This window comes from Phacochoerus africanus, chromosome 1 (genome assembly GCF_016906955.1).
Source record: "Phacochoerus africanus isolate WHEZ1 chromosome 1, ROS_Pafr_v1, whole genome shotgun sequence".
In the NCBI taxonomy this organism is placed as follows: Eukaryota; Metazoa; Chordata; class Mammalia; order Artiodactyla; family Suidae; genus Phacochoerus; species Phacochoerus africanus.
In genome coordinates, this window is record NC_062544.1 from 211205409 (window position 1) to 211223894 (window position 18486).

The window sequence follows — 18486 nt, forward strand, 5'->3', positions numbered from 1 at the left end:
ACCATGCACAAAAATAAACTCCAAATGGCTGAAAGACTTAAATAGACGACAGGACACCATCAAACTCCTAGAAGAAAACATAGTCACTCTCTGACATCAACCTCATGAATATTTTCCCAGGTCAGTCTCCCAAAGCAATAGAAATTAGAGCAAAAATAAACCCATGGGACCTCATCAAACTGAAAAGCTTTTGCACAAAAAAGGAAACCAAAAAGAAAACAAAAAGACAACTTACAGAATGGGAGAAAATAGTTTCAAATGATGCAACCGAAAAGGGCTTAATCTCTAGAATATATAAACAACTTATACAACCCAGCAGCAAAAAAGCCAATCAATCAATGGAAAAATGGGCAAAAGACCTGAATAGACATTTCTCCAAAGAAGATATACAGATGGCCAACAAACACATGAAAAAATGCTCAACATCGCTGGTTATAAGAGAAATGCAAGTCAAAACTACCATGAGATATCACCTCACACCAGTCAGAATGGCCATCATTAAGAAATCCACAAATAACAAGTGCTGGAGGGGCTGTGGAGAAAAGGGAACCCTCCTGCACTGTTGGTGGGAATGTAAACTGGTACAGCAACTATGGAGAACAGTTTGGAGATACCTTAGAAATCTATACATAGAACTTCCATATGACCCCGCAATCCCACTCTTGGGCATCTATCTGGACAAAACTCTACTTAAAAGAGACACATGCACCCGCATGTTCATTGCAGCACTATTCACAATAGCCAAGACATGGAAACAACCCAAATGTCCATCTACAGATGATTGGATTCGCAAGATGGGGTATATATACACAATGGAATACTACTCAGCCATAAAAAGAATGACATAATGCCATTTGCAGCAACATGGATGGAGCTAGAGAACCTCATACTGAGTGAAATAAGCCAGAAAGACAAAGACAAATACCATATGATATCACTTATAACTGGAATCTAATATCCAGCACAAATGAACATCTCCTCAGAAAAGAAAATCATGGACTTGGAGAAGAGACTTGTGGCTGCCTGATAGGAGGGGGAGGGAGTGGGAGGGATCGGGAGCTTGGGCTTCTCAGACACAACTTAGAATAGATTTACAAGGAGATCCTGCTGAATAGCATTGAGAGCTTTGTCTAGATACTCATGTTGCAACAGAAGAAAGGCTGGGGAAAAAATGTAATTGTAATGTATACATGTAAGGATAACCTGACCCCCTTGCTGTACAGTGGGAAAATAACAAATAAATAAATAAATAAATAAATAAATAAATAAATAAATAAATAAATAAAAAATTTCTGTATCAGGTATAAAGCATCGCCTGCTGTGTGCAGGCAATGCTCCCTCACTCACAGAGGATGTTTCAGTGCTTGAAGAGACAGACGCATACTCAGAGCCCAAGACACCCACGTTCTGGTCTGGGTTGAATCTGGAGAAGGGTGGGTGACCTGTTCAGCGGCTCATGTGCAGAATGAGGAACTTGCCCAGAGCAGGGTTCCCCATCCTGGCTCTTCCCAGCCCAGTCTTCTCAGGCCCTTGTCCAAAATACAGATTGCTGAGTTTTCTCCCCAGGAAGATGAATAGACTCTCTCAGAGGGTAAGCTTAGAGTCTCTATTTTTAGAAAAGCTTCCCAGGCAACTCATACACAGCCCGCCTGGTACTTGCCTCAGGACTGCCCTAGAAGACCCCTAAGATGCTGTGCAATCCTGTTTTCTTGAATGATCTTTTTTTTCCCTCCTTAATCTGATGCTCCCAGAATAAAGTAAATCAAAGCCACCACCATGAGACTAAGTGTGATGCTTGAATGGGAAAGCCCTGTGTCATGACTGTTTTCATGTCTCTCTAGGGGCTACTAGTTTCTATAGACATTTCAGGTAGTTGAAAACACATCACCACCACCCACCTATGTGTCTCAGTCAGCTAGGGGTGCCACCACAAAATACCATAGATTGGCTGGCTTAAATAACATTTATTTCTCACCGTCTGGTGACTGGGAAGCCTGAGGTCAAGGTGTCAAGAGATTCAATTCCTGATGAGGTCCTGCTCCTGGCTTGCGGACAGCAACCTTCTTGAGGTGTTCTCCCACGGGTAGGATGGGTGCGGGCGGGGGTGGAGCTCTCTGGTGTCTCTTCCTCCTCTTCTAAAGTCACCAGCCCTAGCAGGGTACAGATCCACCATTTAGCCTTTATCACCACCTCGCCAGCCTATCCCCACATATAGTCACATTAAAGCTTTAACATATGAATAGGGAGAGAGACAGAGTCTTTCATCCATCATGTCATCTATGGCTGATGCCCTAGAGAAAGTCAAGCTGACCTAACAAGGCACACTGGTGTCTAGATAAATTCCATGACTGAGTATTTTACAGTAAGTTCTTGAGAAGTAGCTGCTGCTCCCTCCATTGCATGGGTAATTCAGTAGTCACAGTTTAGAAAGGCCGTGGCTGCCCCATCCTTTGTGGTGGTGTGGGTTCTACTCAGCATTTCCTGTGCCCTCCTGGGATGCTTCGGGACAAGTTTCAAGGTGGTCCCGGCTCTCCGAACGCCCCAAGTCCCACCCATTTTCTCAAGCAGTTTTCCCGACTTTTCTGCCATTTCTGGGAATACCTCCATTGCCTCTTTTCTACATAAGTTGTGTCTTTTCTACATAAGTCAGCTAACGTGGACTTCTATTGCCTGCCACTGAGAACTGTTATACATAACATTACAAGGAATGATTAAAGGAATCATCAGTATTTGGTCTGAAGCAGAGGCATCTCAGGGAGTTGCTATTTATCTACAGAGAGCTGAAGGGCTGTCATGTGGAAGAGAAATAGACTAGACCAATGAGGAAGGCTCTGGGGAGAAATATTTCAAATCAACACAAGGCAGTATCAAAGTCCCCAAGGGCAGGCAGTAGAAGCCCATGTTCTTTGTATTTGGTAGATACAAGTCACTTATCAGATACAAGATTTGCAAAGATTCTTCTGCCATTCTTCTGGTTGTCTTTCACTTTCTTGATGTTTTCCTTTGAAGTACAAAATGTTTTTAATGTTGATGAAGTCCTGTTTACCCACTTTTCCTTTGGTTTGTGTGTTTGGGGTGTCATAGTAAGAAACCATTGCCTAATTCAAGCTCATGAAGATTTACCCTATTTTCTTCTTAGAGTTTTTAACTTAAAGCTTTACATTCAAAGTTTTGATCCATGTTATTTTTTTGTTTGGTAAGAGGACTGGATTCACCTTTATTCATTTGCCTGTGGATATCTAGTTGTCCCAACACAGTTTGTTGAAAATACTATTTTTTCCTCATTGAAGCTTTTTAGCATGTGTCAAAAATCAATTGACCGTAAATGCAGAGGTTTATTTCCAGATGCTAAATTCTATTCCATATGTGTCTATCCTTACACCAGTATCACTGTCTTAATTACTGCGATTTTGTAGAAAATTTTGAAATTAGCAAATGCAAGTTCTTCAAAGTTATTCTTCTTTTCCAAAATTGTCTTGACTATTCTGAGTCCCTCACATTTCCATTTGAATTTTAGGGTCAACTTATCAATTTCTGCAAGGAATCCAGCTAGAATTTTGATGGAGTGAATTGACTCTGCAGATCTGTTGGGAGAATATGGTAATCTTAAAAATATTAAATCTTCTGGTCCATGAACATGGGATATTTTTCCATTTATTTAGATCTTAGTCTCTTTCAACAAGATTTTTCAATAATTTTCAAAGTATAAATTTTGCATTTCTTTTGTTAAATGTATTCCTTACTATCTTATTATTTTTGATATTGTAAATTAATTTTCATAATTTCATTTTACTGAACTCATGCATTATTTATAAACTTTTAGTGGATTAAAAAGTTATTTTCTCTAAATAAAACCATGTCATCTGCAAAATAAAGTGTAGTTTTACTTCTTCATCTCCATTCTCAATGTCTTTTTTATTTTGTTTTTTCATCTAATTGCCCTGGCTAGAACATCCAGTACAATGCTGAATAGAAGTGGCAAGAGCAAATATCCTTGTCTTCTTGATCTTAGGAGGAATGTAATCATTCTTTCAACATAAAGTGTGATGTTAGCTGAGTTTTTTATAGGTAACTTTTATGAGGTTTAGGGAGCTCCCTTCTATTTTTAGTTTATTGAGTGATCATGAATGATGGGTGTTGAGTTTTTTTAAATGATGTTTCTGCATCTACTGAGATGATCATGTATTTTTTTGTTCTGGAGTCTACTGCTATATTACGTTAATTGTTTTTTGACTTTGAATAAATCTTGCATTCCTGTAATAAGTCGCAGCTAGTCATGGCATATAATCCTTTTTATAAGTTTTTGGATTTGATTTGCTAGCATTTTATGGAGGACTTCTATGTCTGCATTCACAAGATATATTGGTCTGTAGTTTTCTTTTCTTGCAATATCTTCATCTGGTTTTGGTATCAGAGTACTATTGTACTTATAGAATTAGTGGGGAAGTATCTTCTCCTTGAGTTAGTTTTCTAGGGCTGCCATAATGAATTACCACAAACTAGTGGCTTAAAGCAACTTGAAGTTATTCTCACAGTTCTAGCCAGAAGTCAAGGTGTCCACAGGGTTGGTTCCTCCTGGAAACTCTGAGGGAAAATCCATTTCATGACTCTATTCTGACTTTTGGCAACCCTTGGTGTTTCTTGGCTTGTAGATACATCATTCTAGTCTCTGACTCTCTATTCACATGGCCTCTCCCTCTGTGTGTCTCTATTTTCCTTTTTTCTATCTCTTATAAGGATTTAGGAATCAACCTAAATCTAGGATGATCTTATCTCGAGATCATTAACTTGATTGTGTCTGCAAAGACCCTCTTCCCAAATAAAGTTACATCCACCTGTACTAGGAATTAGTAGTTGGACATATTTCGGGAGGACCACTATTCACCTGTCTCATGAACTGGCAATCCTTGCACGGGCACTCACTCACTCATCTTCTCACTCCTTCAACAATTTCCGCAAAGATTATAGGAGTAAATGGGGATATAGTTAATAAATTGGATAGAGTCCCTGCCCTAAAGGACAGCACTATCTTGTAGGGCACTGGGGCACAAATATAAACAGGGGGCTGGTAAGAACTGTAAGCTTTGGAAGCTGAAGGACTAATGGGACCAGCCCAGAGTGGGGATGGCTTTCAAAGAAGAGGGCAGCATAGCAAAGGCAGGTGCTAAAAAACAGAAGCAGGTCAGGGACTGCTGCAGTTGTGTTTGGCAGGGGTGGTGGGGGGTGTTTGGTGGGGGCTGTGGGTGGGAACAGCGGGCAAGAAGGCCAGAGAAGCGGCCATCCTGAGAACTCAGACTCTGACCATCACTGTTCATCTTAAGGCATGTGATGGTGGGCTGGGGTGTTCTGAATATGTGGCACCCTATAGTCATACCTTTAACAGCCTCCAAATTTAGTGCAAAGGTCTAAGACTTCAGGTAGAGATCTTCTTCAGCTGATCCTATAGCTAGACACTGGGGCTGACCATGAACCCCCTATATCTTCCTGGGGGAGGCCTTTGTGTGTGGCTCCCCAGAACCACCCCCCAATCCAGGCTCTTGCTGAGACCAATTCTGAACATTTTATTTCTTTGTCTGGCAAGAAAATCCCTGTAGCACACTGGTCCCCAAGCTTCATTTCCTTCGTGCAAATCTTGCTACAGAATCCTAACACCACAAAGAGCACTGGGGCTGCTCCTTAGAGCTCCGTGCTTGTGGACAGAACATACAGCCTTGCTTTTAGAAGTCACAGAGGTGGTGGTTGGGAGGGGGGAGTTTTGTTGCTCCCCAACCCACAGCCAGGGTCTCGTGGAGGGTCCCCGAAGGGAGCGGAGGGAAGAATGTAGGAAAGAGAGTCCCACTGGCCGGACTGCGGAGCCTCTGAGATTCGGAGAGAAAGAAGTGTCACCCCACCCCCTTGGACCTTATCCACGGCCTCTCCCCTCTGGAGAGCAAAGGCTGGGGGCAAGGAGGAAAACAGATTAACATCGTAAAAGCTTCTGGGTCTTCAGCCAGGGAACAGCAAGTCCCAAACAAATTTACACGAGGTTGTTTGAAGGGAAGCGTGTCACAGAAGTGTAACAATAAACAGCCGTGTGGGGTCAGCCACGCTTCTGCCCCAGGAAGAGCAGGCCCTGGAGCCCATCTCCTGGGAGGAGCCCCTGTGCTGGGACATTTAGACACACAGGAAGAGCTCACACTGGTGGGGCCTTCCTCCCCACAGCACCATCTGGGTGAAAAAGAGGTCGACATGTGCAGATTCGGAAGCACGAGGTTATGACACAGAATATGCGGGGACTTGCCTGTCCTACACCGAAGTTCCCCCTGATTCAAAACGGACGGCATAATATCCTCTGCAGGGCCCCCATCTTTCTGTTGTGTCCCTTAGCTCATTGAATTCAGTCTGGGGCCCTCGCTGAAATAGGCAGAGAAGGATGCTTCCTACCCCACCCTCCCACCTTCCTCCTCCCCCTTCCTCTCCTCTCCCCCACCCGGTAATTTCGGGAGGGAGGGCAGCTCCCAAACCCTCATGCCAAAAACAGCCTGTGTTTTGCCCTTGGGAAAATTGAGAGCCAGAGTGGACTAGAGCCAGGAGACTTGGCTTCTCGCTCCAGCTCTGCCACTATCGTGCTTGGTGGCTTGGGCAGTGTCATTTAGCATCTCTGGACCTGAAGTCGCTCTCTGTAAAAGAATCCAAGGTTAAATGACATTGGTGTGTTGCAAAGCTGCTTAGAGATCTGTCTAATCCAGGGCTCCACAAGCTACAACCTACTGGCCAGATTTGTTTACAGCTTCTTTTTGTAAATAAAGCTTTATTAGGACACAGCCATGCCCACTCATTTGCATGTGGTTGATGGCTGCTGTCATGCTACCTGGCAGTGTTGGGTAGTTGAGACAGACACCAACTGTGTGTATGGCCCACAAGCCTAAAGTTGTTACTATTTGACCTTTGAGAGAAAAAGTTGGCCACTGCTTTAGGCCAACACTGTCATTTCACCAGCAAGGAAACTGCGGCCCAGACAGGGCAAGTGTTTTGCCAAAACTCACAGAGCAAGTCAGGGCAGAGGCCAGGGTGGCCCAGCTATCCTGATTCCCATCAGCCGGAAATTCTCACCTTGCCCAGAGTTCTCTCTCTGATTCTAAATATTGGGTAGGAGCTGTGTTGGGGGCAGAGGAGGGGGAGTGCAGGAAAATGAGTTCCATGTGACTGGTGAGACACGGGTCATTGTGGGGCTGCTGAGCCCAAGAGCAGAGTCAGGTGGGCCTGTTGAAAGGCAGCAGCACTTCAGGTGGGGATCAGATGAGAGCTGGCCTCTGGGACATTTTAACCACAGGTCACAGATCCTGGTAAACTTTAGTTGGCTTTTGAACTACAGGGAGATATTTTTTTCTTGCTTCTTTCCTCACTGCCTGCTTCCTCCTTCTAGCATTTATTAATCTGACTGGTTAACTATTGACCCCACAGGCAGCCTCCCCTTGTTTTAAGCCCTGTTCTCCCTGTTGTCTTCAGAAATGAGCTCCCCCTAAACAAACCTACTTTTCTTCTCTTTCTTTTCATAGCCAGAGTCAAGTGATAAAGGAGGTGGGGTCAAGGGTGTCATGTTTGCTAGAAAAGACACACCCCCAAAACCTGGGCCCCAGGAGGCGAGGGGGCCCTTCTGCTGCAGCTCAGCCATGCTCAGAGAGAGATTCAGCAGGGGCCACACACACAAGGCAAAAGCAACTTTATTTAATTCATGTGGGTCGCATTTTAGAGAAGAGATTTATAAGGCGTCAACTTATCTGATTTCTCATGGAACAAAGCATCCTATTTCTTCCTTCTAAACACAATCGTCATTTTGCTTTAATTCCCCTCCATTAAAGGGGAATGGTTTAAGGAAGGAGAACCATGCAAAGGGAGGAGGAAACAGAGCCCACCACTATTGGAGGGTCTGTGGCAATAATGGAAGAATCTGTGAACAGAAGGGCTTCAGAGCCTGGCATCAGCCCTGTTACAACTGTCCTTGGAAATGTTAGAATTGCCTAGAATGCAAGCTCTACGGAGGCAGTGATTTTATGTTTGTTCACAGCTGTGTTCCCAGCTCCTAGAAGAGTGTCTGGCATGAAGCAGGTGCTCCAATACCTGCCAAATGAATGAACGAAAGATTAGAGTCTGATTACTGGCCACTGTCTTGCCACAGGTGATGAGGGCTCCACAGTGGTTCATTCAGAAGCTGCTCCCCAGTGAGGACAGAAGTCACCATGGCAAACTTCATGAAGGACAAGAAGACAGACTCCTGATCTGTCAGGACAGAGAAATATCATTCACAAGGGCAGTATTTCCACCAAGTACCCAGTGAGTGACACCCAGACAGAGATCGACATAACCATTTTTTTTAAATTTTATTTTATTTTTGGCTTTTTTAGGGCCACATCCTCGACATGTGGAAATTCCCATGCTAGAGGTCAAATCAGAGCTGCAGCTGCCAGCCTATGACACCGCAGCCACAGCAACATGGGATCCAAGCTGCATCTGTGACCTACACCACAGCTCATGGCAATGCTGGATCCTTAACCCACTGAGCGAGGCCAGGGATCAAACCCATGTCCTCATGGATACTAGTCGGGTTCATTACTGCTGAGCTATGATGGGAACTCCCCGACACAGCCCTCTCATTTTAATTCCACCTCTCATTTAAAGGGATTGTATATCTACAAGCAGCTTCACTTTATTCTAATAACATGTACTAGTCCATGAGCACCTATTTTGTGTCAGGCATTATACATATTTTCCCACTTAGTCTCATGATAACCTTGCTAAGTAGGGATTATTACCTCCAGTGTACAGATGGGAAAATGAGAGGTTAATGGATTTGCCCAAGGTCACACAGCAGAGTTGGGCTCTGTCTGGTCTGAGCTGGTCTGACCCCAGAGACAGTGTTCTTCCCACCAACCAAACATTCAGCCCCTAACTAGCTCTGGGACCCGGAGCAAGTAGCTTCTTTCTGGGCCTCAGTGTCTATAGTCTCAAACCCAAGGAAAGCTTTCCACACACAAGCAATGACCTCTTCTTTAGTGGGCCACAACATCTGCTTACATTTGGGAGCTGACATAACAGCACCCTTTATCCAGAGCAGCTCAAAATGTTTCCTCCCCACTCAGCAGGGGACCTTTGGGGCCACTCTGCTCAGTCCTGGCCCTGCTTCTTTTCTTTCTTCTTTTTTTTTTTTTGTCTTTTTGCCTTTTCTAGGGCCGCTTCCCTTGGCATATGGAGGTTCCCAGGCTAGGGGTCCAATCGGAGCTGTAGCCACCGGCCTACACCACAGCCACAGCAATGCGGGATCCTTAACCCACTGAACAAGGCTAGGGATTGAACCCGCAACCTCATGGTTCCTAGTGGAATTTGTTAACCACTACACCACGACGGGAACTCCCTCTTCCTTCTCTAAAGTAAACGGGAACCCAGACAGGCTCCCCGGACCAGCCCTGTTTCTCTGATTGCAGGACTCTATGACAGCCCCTCTTCTTTCCATTTGTTCTGCACAAGAGTGTGAGTCAGCAGGCCCCTCCCTGGGAGCTCCCTGATGGGGCCCCTGCATTCTATAAGCACTTGTCCCCAGGCAGCCTCTCAGTGTCCTACACGTTTCCTTCTGCAGCTGAGCCGGTGGGGGGAGAAGATGGAGGAGGCGAGGTGGCTTCTGAAGCATAGACACCCTGGGGGAGCCAGCTGTGGGCCTAAGCCCCCTGTGGCCCAACTGAGGAGAGGGTAGAAGTTCCAATCCTTAGTCTAGAAGGAACATTAGTGATGATAATTTAATACCTGATCTTTAAGCTTTTTTAAAAAAAATTCTTTTAACTTTAATTATTAAAATATAGTTGACTTACAGTGTTGTGTCAATTTCTGCTATACAGCAAAGTGACCCATCCATCCATACATATGTGTACACATATGTATTATATATATATATAGTATCAGATATATATAAAGGAATGTATATATACACTATAAAAAGTCATATATATGGGGTGTGTGGGTGTGTGTATGTTCCATTTTTTTTCCTTTTCCATTTTTGGCCACCTGCGGCACATGGAGTTCTCAAGCTAGGGATCAGATCTGAGCCACAGTTTGGACCTAAGCCTCAGCTGCAGCAATACTGGATCCATAACCTGGTTCCCAGCACTCCTGAGACACTAACCCATGGCACCACGGCAGGAGCTCCCACATTCCCTTTCTTATATTATCTTCCATCATGGTCTACCCCAAGCTTTTATTAGTTGCTAAATTTAGTGCACTAAATAATTAAAAGCCTGGAGTTCCCATCATGGCGCAGTGGTTAACAAATCCGACTAGGAACCATGAGGTTGCGGGTTCAATCCCTAGCCTTGCTCAGTGGGTTAAAGATCCAGCGCTGCTGTGAACTGTGGTGTGGGTCGCAAACGTGGCTTGGATTCTGCGTTGCTGTGGCTCTGTTATAGGCCGGCGGCTACAGCTCCGATTAGACCCCTAGCCTGGGAACCTCCATATGCCGCGGGAGTGGCCCTAGAAAAAGCAAAAAGGCAAAAAAATAAAAATAAAAATAAAAAAAATAATTGAAAGTCCATCCTTCCAGTTAAATCCAGGGGACTGGGGCTGACATCTCTCTTCTCCCATTTCCCCAACCTGCCCTGTAGACTCCAGGGGTCTGCACAGACCATTGTTGAAAAGTATTTTAATCTAACCAAAATCCCCCAATTTGTCACCCAGAGTCCCATCGGGTAGCCACTTACCAAGCTGCAGCCACTGGCTGGTGGCTGCCCAGGAGCTCACATTCAGGACTGAGCTGCTGCCTTGATCAGCCAGAGGGTTAGAAAAGGGTCAAAGCTGTGGCTGTAGGACACTCGAAGCCAGATGTGGTTACCTGAAAGCCAGACATTCTCTTGAGTGACCCTGAGAACAGGCCAGGAGTGATGATCTCACTTTACTCTGCTCAGGGCTGGTCACCATCCAAAGCCATTCTCTGGCCATGACCTCCTATTCTCCGAGGCCTTACTCTTTGCCTTTTCCTGCATCTGTTATGAAACCTCCTTCAGACGCCCAGGCCCTTGGTCCACCCATGTTCTCTAAGTCCATAGCTCTTGCCTAGTTCACCTCTTGTCCTAGACCCCAGCCCCTGCGGTCCATCTAAGGAGTCACTGACCAGTGCCCCAACCCATTCACTCTCAGGAGTGCTGATTCTGTAGGCAATGATCAGTGCACCTCCAACCTTGACCTCACTCCTCCGTTCCCATCTTGGAACCAGGTGCTGAGTGGAACCAGCCAGTGGGTGAAAACCGCAAGCCCAAGTTCTCCACATCTGAAGACGGGGGTGGCCAGTAATCAGGCGCATATGTTTCTCCAGCTTGACCTCACATTCGACTCACCTGGAGAACTTTCAATCCACTGAGAAGCCTGAGCCCCACCACAGACCAATGAAATCAGAGTCCGTGGACATGGGGGCCCAGTACTGGTATTTTGAAAATAAACTTCTAAACTGAATTATAATATATATCAGAAAATTATATCAAATCTTGGCAAATTTTCACATAGTGAATACCCACATGTTATGACCACCTACAGTGGGGGAAAAAGGCACTACCTGCAGCCTAAAAGCTCCTCCACGTTCCTTCAGCCCCTCCTCCCCAGGGGAGTAACCCTCTTCTGACTTCTGCCACCATGTATTTGTTTTGACTATTTTTGATATTTATAGAAATAGAATTGTAGAGAAGGCACTCTTTGTGTCTGACTTCTTTGATTCAATATTTTATATGGTAAGACTCACCTGTTGTTTTGGGGCACTCCTCGTTTATGTTCATTGCTATATAGTATTCTGTTGTCTGGCTATCTGCACAATATACATGACTATTCTACTCTTGATAAACTTGTGGGCTCTTTGCAGTGTTTGGCTCTTACAAGCCATGCTGCTGTGAACATCTTGTGCAAGTTTCTCAGCACATACACACATGCCTTTCTGTTGAGTATATATCTAGGGATGGGATTGCTCAGATAAATGCATTAAACACATATATTTGGCTTCCAAGGATAATGGCAGGTTTTTAAGTTGTTGTACCACACTGGTGTTTGGCAAAGCTCCTCAGAGGATGCTAATGGCTGGCTGGGGTTGAGAACCCTGCTGAAGCCTTACTAAGGGGTGGCAAAGTCAGGACCATTGCCAACCATCACCCTGGAACCCCTCCCTCGTTTAAAGACTATTGAGGGGGAAGAGCTTCAATGGGCTTGTCCCAGGGGACAGACTCGTTCTCTGCATTGTGGGGTAGGAAGGGGGCTACCTCCAACTCTGAGGCTAAGGGACGTGGGGTCTCCATAAGCATCTCTCTTAGAGATTGGGGTGTCTTCAGGCAAGGGGCAACTGACACTCAGTGTGAGCCTAGGGAAAAGTGCCCACTTCCTTTCTGACCCTGAAGGGCTGACTGATGCCAACAGAGATTAGGAAGGACTGTGGAGTCTGAGCCTTCGGAGAGAACCAGGCCCCTCCCCAACATCCTGCAGCCTTCTGCATATGAACTTCTGTACCCCTGCTGATCCCATTAAGCAAGCACAGAGCAGAGGAAGGACAGTAGCCATGGGGCTGCCAAGGCTGCCAAGTGAAGGATACTGCTCTCAGAGAGGGAGTTGGGGGCCGTGGTCTGAGGGATGCTCTGTATCAAGAGGGACCAATGTGAGGCTGAAAATAACAATAGAAACTCTTTCTAGAGAGAAGGCAGTATTGATGGAGACCACCAGCAGCTCAAAGAACTAGAGGGAAGCCAGGGGTACCTCCTTACCATACATGAAGCCAGCAACACAAAATAACCTTCACTTCCCTGAGCCCTCCTTCCTGCTCCCATTCCTAAAAAGGAGGCCCAGAACAGGAAGAGAAAGCTGGAAAGAACTGGCCTTGCACCTTCCCCACACAAATCCTTCACAGAGAGCCCACCTTGCAGGGAGGGAAAGCTCAGAACCAGATGCGGGATTGATGAGTTAAAGGAAGTCTGACGGAATTATTTTTTGAGATAAAATTCATGTAACATAAAATTCACCATTTTAAGTATTTGAAAGTGTAGAATTCGGTGGCTTTTAGTACATTCACTCGACTGAGATTTAATTAACTGAAAATGATGAATTCTGTTCAAGATGCCATTAAGAGCGAGGAGGAAAAGCAGGGATTCTTTCCTGACCAATGAAAGGGGAAGGAAGAACAATTTTATGACAATTCTATAAATTTTAATTAACACCAAGTATCTCCATTCGTCTATCCCACAGACAACTCAAACCCCTCAGGCCCCAGAGAGAATGCATATTTTATTCCTTTCCTCCCCCTCTTGGGGAGGGGGGGAAGGTACCAGCAGCTCTGCCATGCATTCTATCAACCAAAGCCACATCTTGGTCCTCTTCCAGATTCACTTGCCCAGACCTCTTGTTGGTTACAAAGTCTATACTCTACCATCAAAATACCTCCCTGGTTCACCCGTTCCTCTCCCCCCTTACCAGCTCAGCCTTTGCTCTGAGTGTGGCTATCCCCTGCCCTGCACTGTGGCAAGGGCTCCATCTCTGGCTCTCCTCCCTCCACGGTGCCCTCCAGATCTTCAAAGGCTCTGCTCCGAGAGCCTCATACACCTGGCACCCCTGTCACTTAGGTGTCAGCATCAGGGTCACATCCACAGCAAGGCCTTGCCTGACCACCAGCTGCTTGCCCAGGCATGTACTACCATAGCTTCATGGGTTTTGTTCCACTTTTTTTTTTCATGCTTTTCGTGCTGCTTATCCTTATCTGAGGCCATCTTGCTGATTTACCTGTTCACTGGTTGACCCTCAAGTTCCACTCTTCAACCCTGGCACAGAAGCTCCAGGAGAGCAGAGACCTCACCTGCCTTGTTCTCCACCTCATCCTCTGCATCTCAAGCTGCCCTGCCCAGTGCCACAGCCACAGGCCATGTGTGTGTGTGTAGAGCTTTTGAAATGTAGCTAGACCAAGTTGAGATGTGCTATTAGAAGTACGAAATAGGAGTTCCCATTGTGGCTCAGCCGGTTAAGAAGTCTTGGAACTTCCATCTGTCACAGGTGCAACAGTTAAATTAAAAAAAAAAAAAATACACACCGTTCGTAAAGACTTAGAATAAAATAACGTGAAATATCTCAACATCTTTTATATTGATTACCTGTTGAAATGAAAAAAACTTTGGCACTATTGTGTTGAATCAAATAGGTTATAAAATTAATTCCACTCATTACTTTCTTCCTATTTTAAATATGGCTACAGAGAATGTAAAACGACATACGTGGCTCACACTGCATTTCTTTTTTTCTTTTTCTTTTTCTTTTTTTTTTTTTGTCATTTTCTTGGGCCACTCCCTCGGCACATGGAGGTTCCCAGGCTAGGGGTTGAATTGGAGCTGTAGCCGCTGGCCTATGCCAGAGCCACAGCAACACAGGATCCGAGCTGCAGCTGCGACCTACACCACAGCTCACAGCAGCGCCAGATCCTTAACCCACCGAGCAAGGCCAGGGATTGAACCCGCACCCTCATGGTTCCTAGTCAGATTCTTTAACCACTGAGCCACGATGGGAACTCCTCACACTGCATTCTATTAGACATCAACGCCCTAGACCATTACTGGCTCAGTGAACAAATAGGTCCTCAATGAACATTTGTTGAATGAAGGCAGGTTGCTAAAGTGGTCTAAGAGCAAATCTCAACATGTAACTCACCTGCTAAAAACTCTTTATTGGTCCCCCAATTTCAGCTAGGCCAAATTTCTATTTTATGACTTGGCGTCTAAGGCTGTTATAATCAGGCACTGCCTCTCCCTCCGGTTTTATTTCCTGCTTTTCCCCAGTCAGGATACCCTGTCTCTTTGCACATGGGTCTCCTTCTGTTTCACTGCCCCTCCTCCGCTGTACCTCCCGGTGAGCTCCTAGGCAGTTTTTTAAGATGCAATTCAATGTCATGCTTCCAGAAAACCCTTCCCTCCTCGATAGGCAGCATCACCTCCTCCCCTGGCAGAGCGACCTGGCCACTGTGAGGCTCCTTATTTCTGCATATCAGATCCCATCAGGTCACTGCCTTGTGTGTGTCCTCACATAGATCAGGAGTCCCTCTTGGTCGTTTATCCAGCAGACCTGGCATAGTCTGCAGGGTGACTGGGTTCAGCTGCTCCGTGGTTCCCACTCAGTTCTGGAATTACAGTCAGATGGAGGGTGGGGCTGGGATCATCTGAAGATTCGACTAGGCTGGGGTGCAAAATGGCTTTTTTACTCATGAGCTTAGAGCCTCAACCAGGTGGCAAAAAGAACCAGGCCTGGCGAGGCGGCCCCCTCCACGTGGCTACACCAGGAGTCCTCACAGCGCAGCTATCTCAGGATCGCAGACTACTTACGTGTGCAGTGGCTTTCCTCACAGCATGTGAGCCCCAGAGATCCAAGGCACAGCTGCAAGGCTCCCTGTGACCTGCCTCGAAATCAAGTAGCATCATTTCTATTGCATGCAATTGCCCAAAGGGAGTCAGGAGGAATTCAAGAAGAGGGGACTTCTCAAGCGTGTGGACATGGGAGGGGGAAGTTTATTTGGAGCCACATTTGGGGACCAACAACTGCCACAAGTCTAGTCTGAAACCTAAACCAGGAAAGACAGATGAACCTCAGATACCTTAAGTATCTCTGGGAACAACACAGGGCAAAAATAAATACGCAATGCAAATACATGTGTTTAAATAAAGTACTTCTGATAGGGCTTTGGGCTATGTGTCATATTCTACACCATACAAGTCATCAGGGTAAACTATAACCCTTTGGAAGGAACTCATGTTTGTGAGTCCCTGTGAAAGACAAACACAGGAGTTTTAGAGAGTAGCCAAAATCATCTGGAGAAATCTATAGGAAACATTTGCTTAATGGTGGGGCAGCACTTAACAACACAGAGTATGAGATTGTTCAATATTGTTTTTTTAATAACCAAGATTTGGAAAGAACCTTGATATCTAAGGTCACCATCTGGAAAAACCGTTATTCAGGCATTAAACACCTCTTAATGAATTTTAATGGCAGAGCGCCTAACACATTGTCCGGTGAGAAAAGAATCTGGGGGCAAACCTTTGTGAAAATATTATTCTGATTATGTTCAAATATGTACAGCATTAAAAAAAAAGGCTAGAAAGCTATGTATCAAAATTTTAGGACATGGGAAATATTTTAAATGTTTCTTCTTTGTGCTTTTCTGTTTTCTGCAAGTTTCATACAGTGAGCACATGCTATTTATTTTATTTTATTTTATTTTATTTCATTTCATTTTGCTTTTTAGGGCCACACCTGCAGCATGTGGAAGTTCCCAGGCTAGGGGTTGAATCAGAGCTGCAGTGGCCACAGCAATGCCAGATCCGAGCTGTGTCTGTGACCTACACCATAGCTCACAGCAACATCAGATCCCTGACCCACTGAGCGAGGCCAGGGATCCAACCTGTATCCTCATGGGTATTAGTCAGAATCGTTTCCACTGCAATGCAATAGCATGTGTGCAACTGCAACACATGCTATTTTTATAATCAGAAGATAAAATAAGAGTGAGCTGAAACTCTACTGGGAAGCTGGGACTACCTCATGGCCCCAAGTTCCCCCAAAAGGCTTTTATCCCGGGTGCTCCCAGGGATCCATATAATTATGCCTGGCAATTATATCAATGTAATTATCCCTGAGACCTTATCAGCTATTACCTTAGACCAATATTGCATGGCCTCATATAAGTTTCCTAAATTCTCCAGACTTTGTTTATCAAGGCTAAAAAATTAAGGGGTTGGACCATGAGATTAAATCTGGGGAACTTCAAATTTTATAAGCAGTTTCCCTTTACCTATTTGATTCTCATGAGAGCCTGATGTTAGAAGGAAACCCAATCTTATCATCACCATTTGACCCATAAGGAAATAAAGGCTCAGCAAGATGCGGTCACGAGTCCAGGGTTGCGTGGATGGCCACTAGGGATTTATAACCAAGTCTTCAAGCTATATATCTGGGCCCCTGGCTACTAAATCAGGGATCCTTTTCTATATGAGCTGTAAATTGCCATCCTGGGATAAAATTCCAGCCAAACTTTTGGCCTTCTAAGACCACAAGGACTAAGACTCATCTCTCTTCTTCATTTCCAGATTCTAAGGACCCTCAAGGCAGCTCTGTGTTCTGAAGATGAACACAGCTTCAGTCCCATCTGCTCTTGCTCAAACAGCATCGTTTGGGGGCCGCACACCATTGTAGAATCCTCCGATTTCAGAACCAAGAACGATCTTTAAAGGTCATCTGGCCTGAGCGGCTCTGGTCAGCCTTTTACAGACACCTTCTCATCTGAAAGCCCTGACTCTCAATAATGCTCCCGAGAGGGGAAAGGCTGGTGACAGCGCCCTTTCCCACACTGAGCCGCCCGACATCTGCCAGGTTACCTTGATTCAAAGAGGGAATGTGGAGGCTGCAAGGCAGAGTGACTCAGCCCTTTAACAGGGACATGGCACACAATGGAAAGATCGGAGAGTTCCAAAGGGAAAGAAAACCCGAAAGGCCAAGACAGCTCCCACACAGAGAGAGCCAGTTGAGAACAAATCCCAAGAGCCAAGAAGAAATGCAAGGGGGGAAGAAAAAAAGCCCTCTCCTGAGAGAGCTCTATTGTATGTGCTCCGGGTCAAAAGAGGCTCACTGTGCAAAGGGGGCTCTCCCACCTGCTGGGACTCTCCAGAATGAGTCCTTTTTCTTCTGTCCAGGGTTCAGCAAACTTCCTGCTTCCTCCAGCCCAGGGCGGAGAGCCCCCTCGGCACCGGTCGGCGAGGGCGCTGGGGCTTGGCAGCCACGGTGGCAGCTTGCCGGGCACTGGCACAAAGTGACTTAGCAAATACCGCGGCTTTGATAATTTCTTGCTTCACTAGTCTCTTGGGATTCTTTCCATCTGCGTTTAAGAAAAAGAAGTTGTATTTCCTTCTGCCCACAAATTCAGAGGCTTGTATTTTGGGGAGGACGCAATGAAAATGGATGCTTATTTCTAATACCAATCGGCTAAATAATGTATTTTTAAACAGGTGGCAAGCCAATTTTTTAAAAAAGGCAGGTCCTCCCCCACCCCCTCCACCACTCCCTCAACCTCAATGAAAGCTTTGTTAAAACAGACATTGAAAAAGCAAAACTTTCTTCAGGTCAAAAGGGAAACATTTCATGTTGAAATCTCTTTGGAGCAAAACGGCTCACCCATGTGAAAAACTGTTCAATGCAGAAAACCTACAATTGGTTTCCCCTCCAAATAACATCTTTTTGTGTGAATAAATGTTCCTTCCCTGCGTGCAGTCTCAGGGAGAAGACAGAGACTCCAAGGTCATATGTATTTGTTTCTGGGATTCCCTGAAATCATGGCATATAAGGGAAGGAATGCTTATTAGATTTCTGTATCAGAGAACTGTAAACCTTAAACCTCAGAAGCTCTTGCTCTCCACCCCCATCTTATGTCAGAGTCCTTCTAAGGCTGTCTGGACTCAACTGTGTGCC

General features: G+C 45.4%; 1 long non-coding RNA gene across 1 annotated transcript; it reads right to left on the reverse strand.

Annotated features, from left to right (window-relative positions):
* Nucleotides 1–7685: 7685 nt before the first annotated feature.
* On the reverse strand, nt 7686–17917 carry LOC125132116 (uncharacterized). The gene is made up of 3 exons (XR_007136133.1): nt 17673–17917; nt 10725–10855; nt 7686–8100 (listed from the first exon to the last, which is right to left on the reverse strand). It is a non-coding gene; the product is annotated as an uncharacterized LOC125132116 (long non-coding RNA).
* Between the last annotated feature and the right edge of the window lie 569 nt (nt 17918–18486).